At 48.8% G+C, this 7,364-nt stretch overlaps 1 protein-coding gene across 1 annotated transcript in view; it reads left to right on the top strand.

Moving 5' to 3' along the window:
- The first annotated feature begins 3,669 nt into the window (after positions 1 to 3,669).
- The window catches only part of BAK1 (BCL2 antagonist/killer 1), a 32,084-nt gene continuing 28,389 nt past the window's right edge, over positions 3,670 to 7,364 (top strand). Inside the window, exon 1 of the mRNA XM_075909847.2 lies at positions 3,670 to 3,808. The gene's annotated coding sequence lies outside the window, so the exon portion shown is untranslated. The remainder of the gene's footprint in view (positions 3,809 to 7,364) is intronic.

The raw sequence follows: 7,364 nt of genomic DNA, 5'->3' as shown, positions 1-7,364 counted from the left end.
TCTTACTGCAGTCCCCTTCAAATGAGTTGTCTCTGTTCGGCTGCTGACCCATGTAAATATATGTGTGGAGTTCCTCAATTACTTTCCCATTTCCAGGGATGATTCCTGAGGCGCAATGCTCATTCTGCATCCACTTCGTCTTCAACATGTTCACCTCCAATCCAATACCCTGTGAAAGTGTTCACAGTTGCTGCAATTTGTTCTGCAGCTCCACTGTGTCCTTTGCCAGTAGTAAACAAGTGGTCAGCAAAGTGAAGATGTGTTAATTGTTCTCTGTCAATTCCAATTCCTTCTTCCCAGTTCAATTTCTCAAACAGCAAGGACTGCAAACGGCTTCCGTTAAATTGCATTGCCTTTATAAAAATAATATAATCATTTATTACTATTTATAACCATTTATACTGCTGCTCAGCCACATCGTATCTGAGCATTGTCCAGGTAAAATCAATAACCAAAATTCCATGGACCTTCTTCAGTTTTTCTCTTTTGGGGTAAAATTACTGCGTGGGGTAGGGTTCATGTTTTTGGTTTTTTTGGCTAGATTTTAATAATTTATCCCCCTCCCCACACACAGCCCTTATGACTAGAATTTTCAAAAGAGCTCATTTCTCATTCAGGAACCAAAATGTCTAGCAATATAGTGTAACAATGGGCGAGTATGGGTAAAAATCTAGCCCTTGGACAGGATCCGGCCCATCAACCATGCCGTGGCTCAGTGGAAGCCTTGGGCAGGATCCCTGCCTTCTGTGCCCCAGCATGTCACTCAAAGCAGACAGCTGCAGGGGCCATGTGCTTCTCTGAGAACGCCCCCCCCCTCGGTATAGCTCCCCAGGTCATAACCCAAACCTTTTGCACCCCCACTCCTGCACCCATACCTTCTCCCAGACCTGTACCCCAATCCCCAGCCCCAGGTCAGTCACAATCCCCTCCCAGACCTGCACCCCCTCCTGCACCCCTCCTCCAGGCCAGAAATCCTCACTTGCACCCATACCTCCTCCCAGACCCTGCACCCCAATCTCCTGCCCCACATCACAACCCCCTCCTTCGCCCAAACTGCCTCCCAGACCCCGGATCCCCTCCTCCACCCCAGTCCCCTTCCCTGAGCTTCCTTCTGCACCCAACCTCCATCCCAGACTCCACACCTCCTTCATTAATATCAAGAAAGAGTGTGGCCCTCGACCACTTATCAATTCTTGGAGAGGCTCCCCATCACAAATTATTGCCCAGCCCTGATCTAGCTCCACTGCAGGTGGAAACCTGAACCTGAGCTCCCCCAAAGTGACTTACTGCTCTAGGTTTGCCCCCATTAATTTATTTGCTTATTTTCCTTTATCTGTGTAAGATTCTAGGAGTGTCCATCTGAAGCCTCAAATGTCCATTGGGTCAGCGAGAAGCAGTTTTTGCTTACAATACCAGCGTGTTCAATCGTCACTGGTTTCCACGGTCCAGTACCACCCAGTTTTTAAGGTCACAGCCATTTTGACGTTATGACTTAACACCCGAGCAGCATGTAGCGACAGCTGTGCATGTATCTAGGACATGCCAAGAGGGCTAGACGCCATTGTAATACAAAGGTAAGAACCAGTCACCCTTCCTCTACAGCTAATTTGCTTGTAACAGTTTAATTGGCTGTTTGAGGAAGGCTGCACAGATGGTGGATTAGTTGGCCCTACCTCCACACCCATCTGCCTAGCTGCCACCTGCACAGATCTGCACAAATCTTCCAGCAGAACACCTCCTGAGGCAAGTCACCACAACCACCCCCACAATACCACCACAAGTACAAATACTCATAGCGCTTGCCTGCAGCAGACACTGCTCATTTGCCACCTACACAAATCTACCACAACACAACCCAGCAACAGGTCAACACACCCAGAGAGGCAGCACACACAATAAGCCTAATCATCACCCTGCTAGAATGTGTGAGTCAGTGTGCAGCAATGATAGCTCGCGGAGAGCTGTTTTTCTATAGAACACCACCAAGTCCTATCATCGCTGGCATTTGCAGTCTGTTGCCATCCAATCTTTACGTTTTCAGCCATTTTCAGCTTTTCTCCTCCCCTCAAATACATACATGACTTAATGAGCCTCTACACCAGCGATGGGCAACGGATGCTCATGAAGGGGCCACAAGATTGTCCTTACTAAGACAGTGTCCCGGGATAGGGTAGCTTTGCTCACTGCACTGATGTAGATAAAATTTGCAGAGTGTGCCAATTGAAAAGTAGCAGCACTGTGATTGGATACAGAGGCGGTGTTGCATGATGTATATCGATCAGGAGTGTGAATAACCTCTCCCCCGAGTGACATAATTTGCAGGGACATAAGTGTTCATGCACAGTGCTATTTGGATCTTCCCTCTGCAGACAGAGCTTCTGCTGTTCATGGAGATTGTTTCTTTATGCTGACGGGAGAGCTCTCCTGTCAGAGTTGCCAACTGTCAGTAAATTTACAGACAGTCTGTAAAAAATTGGACATGTCCGTAAAGTCCGTACAAAAAAATTTGGTGTCCGTAAATTTCATAAAAGTGCAATAAAATTTCAAAAAACAGCAATTATGCTATAGCCTTTACATTTATTCTGTGCTGCTTCAGCCAATTTACTGCAGAGCAGCGGAAATTGGACGTTTTAGTTGTTTAATTAGCTCAAGGGTCGAGGTGATGTAACGTGAATCATGTGATCTATGTGATGTTATCATCTACATTATCATCTTAATATAGTATAAAAATTATGTCCATAAAAAAATGTGTCTGTCTGTCAATGACATTTCTGTGGGTTGGCAATCCTGTCTCCTGTGCCCATCCAGTGTCTTCATCACATGCACTGCAGCGCTGTATGTCTACACATGGCCTAAGTAATAACTAGCCCCTTCCTGACAGGTGTTTGTCTAACCTGCTTTTAAAGATCGTCAATGACAGAGAATCCGCAACCTCCCTAGGCAATTTGTTCCAACCCTTAACTATTCTGCCAGGAGGTTTTTCCTAATGTCCCACCTAAACCTCCCTTCCTGCAATTTAAGCCCATTGCTTCTTGTCCTATCCTCACAGGTTAACTAGAGCAAAGTACAGGACTATGTAGCACTTTAAAGACTAACAAGATGGTTTATTAGATGATGAGCTTTTGTGGGCCAGACCCACTTCCTCAGATCAAATAGTGATGGCCCACGAAAGCTCATCATCTAATAAACCATCTTGTTAGTCTTTAAAGTGCTACAAAGTCCTGTACTTTGCTTCAGTTACACCAGACTAACACGGCTACATTTCTATCACTAGGTTAACTAGAATAATTTTTCCTCTCTGGAAAACCCTTTACTTGAAAACTTATATTCCCCCACCGCCCTGCTCCAAACCCCATCGTTTCCACTTTTCCTGGTAGGTCATGTTTTCTAGATCTTTGTTTTTGTCACTCTCCTCTGGATTTTCTCCAGTGTGTCCGCACCTTGCCAAACATGTGGCGCCCAGCCCTGGATGCAATGCTCCCTTCCCTCTTGAGGCCTTAGCAGCAAGGAGGGGGCAGAGGGCCAGAATCACTTCTGTCTCCATGCCTGCTTGGCTTTCACTGAAGGCAGCTGTGAAGTTCAGGCCTGGAAGGAGCCGCTCGGGCAGGAAGGTGCCTCTAGAGGGAGCTGAAGCCGCCTCCTTATTTGCATCTATGATCTAGTGTCGCTACCTCCACTCCTTCCTTTCTCATGCAGTCCGCCCCCCACCCCGGTAAGGAAACCGATGCAGAAGCAGGCAAGCGAGTCAGGGACGAGTCCGCAGGGGCAGCTCCAGCCGCATCTCCCTGCCCCCCGGAGCAGAAAAGCGGTGAGCACGAACCGTGCGGATACTCCCCCGCATCCTCCCGATGCAGCATCCCCGCCGCAGCTGGGCGGAGGGGAAGGGTCCAGCAAGCGGGGGGTGGCCCCGTGCATCCGGGGGAAAGCCCGCTGCAGAGTCTGCGGGGCGAGGGGCGCTGCCCGCTGGGCGCAGAGCACCGGCCCGGCCGGGCGCTGGGCTGGCGAGATCGGAGCTCCCGGGACGGGGCGGGCTCGGCCGGTGTGAGCTGCGGGCGGGACGTGGTGGGCTGGGGAGGGGTGACTACGAGCTTGGAGCAACGGTGCCCCTGCTCCCCCGGGGGGGGGGTCCCACTGACCGGTCTGGCCCCAGTGACAGGTCGGGGGGCTTTGCTTGGGGGTCACAGGGGTGGGGGGAGAATTGCTCAGTGATTGGTGCAGGAGTCTGGAAAACATGTAGCCAAGCCCATCCTGTGTCACTTTGGGGGGGGGGGGTCACCGCACTTTACACCTCCATTCTCCCCCCCCCCCCCGTACATAGGGCTGATGCCACTTTACCCCCCTGGGGTGGTGAGGGTTAATTAAAAACTATTGAGGCCATACAGTCCTCTGGGACCGGTCAGTACAATGAAGGGCCCTAGTCATAGAATCATATGACTAGAAGGGACCCAGAGAGGTCATGAGTCCAGTCCCCTGCCCTCAAGGCAGGACCACGTCATAACTACAACACCCCGACAGGAGTTTCTCTAACCTGGTTGTAAATACTGTATCTCCAGTGATGGGAGATTCTGCAACCTCCCTAGGCAATTTGTTCCCCGGCTTTACCATTCCGACAGGAATTTTTTCATGCTGTCCAACCGAAGCTGTCTTTGCTGCAATTCTAGGCCCATTGCTTCTTGTCCTGTTCTCAAAGGTTAACAAAATACCAACGACATGTGCTTGAATTAGACATGTGAGTAGGTCCCTTACAATCAATGCCATTCAAATGCTTCATGGGAGAATAGGTGTGTGCAGGATCAGGGTCAAAGATTTCACTGTACATTTACTGCTAGAAGCAAGGGGAGCAGCAATAAACTCCTTGGTTGAAGTATATTCCCCAGTATTTGATATTCATGCCACACACACAACAACCTGCAGCAGTGAATCAGGACAGCCCTGCAGTCTTTTCTTATAAGAGGAGTAAATGAAGGTGGATTAAAGGCGCCCAAACGATGTTTGGATTGGGATGCGTTTCTGCGTTAATGCTGCAGAAATCTGCAGTTCTCTGAGTCTCTGCAGTTACCAGCACTGTTTTCCCACACTGAGGTACCAGACACAGCCAGTCATGTGTATAGTTTTGAAATTAATGAATCATTTCAGCACCTTCCCATGTGGCAACGGGGGTGGGGGGTGGGGGAGCAGATACATGGGCTAGCTGTGCTCTCTGATTGGGCTGTGCATGCAGACAGGAAAGACGCAGAGGAGGCAGAGGTGTGGCTTTCTGTCAAACAGGTCCTAAAGGGGGATAGAGCAGCCAGTAGGGTGGCTACTTCTCCGGAGCCAGGAGCTGTGGAGCCTGGTGACCCTCCTTTGCTAGCTCTGTGGCTATGTGTGGTGCTTCCAGAGATAATTTTAGCAGTAGGAGCATTCCTTTGTAATGCAGCACTGCCCTGCGTCGCAGGGTGCTAGGTGCTGCACACACACACACACACCTGGGTTACCTTCCTGCCCACTGTGCATCTAGTGGTGGAATCGGCCCCAAGTTCCTCTGTATAGACACGGGGCCATGCCTAGATGGCCCGTGATACACAGTGGTTGCCAGTGTCTATGCAGGCCTTTTTCCTCAGTGCAGGGCCAGTGGCTGGATTTCCACATCCCCTTCTGTTGAGGTGGATGAGGAAGACAGAATTTGGTCTAGGAGAAAGGTGCTCAGTGGGGAGGCAAGCCAGAGACATATGATCCAGGAAGAACAAGAAACTCTCCTGAAACCTTTAAGCAAAATGGAGGAGTGGGAGGGGAAATGCGCTCAAGGCAAAGGTCTGTTTTACTCGCCAATAAAGATAAGCTGCTTTGCCATCTCTGAGGCACTGCTACGCCCATGTGCTGAGTGTCCACCACTGAGGCTTTCACGCTTTGTGAAAGTGAAGGCTGGGTGTGCTGGGAGGTGACATACTTTGACAACAGGTGAAGGCTAAACACAGTTTGTAGCTAACCCAAATCCTGGGAATACTGGGGGAATCGTACTTTCAGCTCCCCCCCTTGTTGTACTCCTAGGGCCATAAGGTTCCTAATTTGCCTGCAGTGTTGCCAGATAGTTTCACTAAAAATACTGAACACAGCGGGAAAAAAACTGGTTGAACAAAAAAAAAAAAAAAATGGGGACCAAAGGTTGTTGAGCAAAAAAGAAAAAAAACGCACTAAATGCGCCTTTAAATCACCATGCTCCCCACGCCCCCACCAGATGTGGCAAGGGAAGAATGCCCCCTGTGGCTTTCTGTCTGAGACAAACAGAAAATACAAGACATTTTACATGTCTGGTATTTTCTGTTTTTTTTACTGGACAGAAGACACAATCACTGGACTGTCCGGGCCAATACTGGACACCTGGCAACCCTACTTGCCTGAAACTCTAGATCCCAGGGGCCTAGAGATCTCTTGAAAATGTGGGTAATAGGGCCTCCTCCTCCACTCCTTTTTAGGGCCATAGGGTTTGGTCCCTGTTAGACTGGACTGATCCCAGATTAGCTTGGCCACACTCGGGAGGAGAAGGGGCTCTTCTGGACTTTGGGACCCTGATCAGCCTAGAGTTTGGTCAGATCTTAATTTATCCCACTTTGCTGTCATCAGTGAAGAGGTGTATTAGCAGCAGTTGGCCATAGATTGCCATTAAGAATGGGTGAGAGGCAGTTGGTAATTCCCCATAAGTAAAGGAACATGACTTACTGCGTGACTACTTCAGCACGGAAGAGAACCAATTTGCGAGAAATATAATGGGATGCCAGAAAAAGAGAAAGAAAATGAATTTTTCCCTTCTTAGAAATGATAAGCTCAGAAGAGGAACCATCTTACTAAAAAAGGCCCAGTTCCTTATAGGTTTTTCAAAGAATAAACATTTTAAAAAAGGAGCAAACATCTGCATCATGAACCCAGAAATTGCATCAGCAAGGACCAGCTGAGACTAGAAATCTTTTAGATGCAGAAACCAGCTCTACATTAGAATTCGCCTGGCCAGTGATGGGTGCTGACAATGAGGGCAGCTTGACTGGTGCTAAACACAACTGAGCAAAGGGTAGACAAGGATGATGTGTTCAGGGCTGGGCTAGAATCCGTGGTTAAGACTTTCTACCAAGCAGTTGTTACCAGTGGGGGATCCCTCTTCAAGTCTGAACCAGGCCAAATCCCCTACCCTTGCACCTGAACCAGAGTGCTTAGAAATAAACACAGGGCTCCCTTCTTGCTCTGCTTTTCTGTTAGTCCCATTTAAAGGTAAACTGGTCTGAAGCAAGTGCAGCAGATGGGTGTCCATTGGGTTTGACTTACGGATTTCAAGTGAGCAACACAGATTTGTACCACCAGATGAGTACTTTATTTGTATAAAGAAGACTTTA

Source organism: Pelodiscus sinensis, chromosome 27 (genome assembly GCF_052426305.1).
Source record: "Pelodiscus sinensis isolate ZL-2025 chromosome 27, ASM5242630v1, whole genome shotgun sequence".
Taxonomy (NCBI): domain Eukaryota; kingdom Metazoa; phylum Chordata; order Testudines; family Trionychidae; genus Pelodiscus; species Pelodiscus sinensis.
This window is presented reverse-complemented; position numbering and strand designations above follow the sequence as displayed.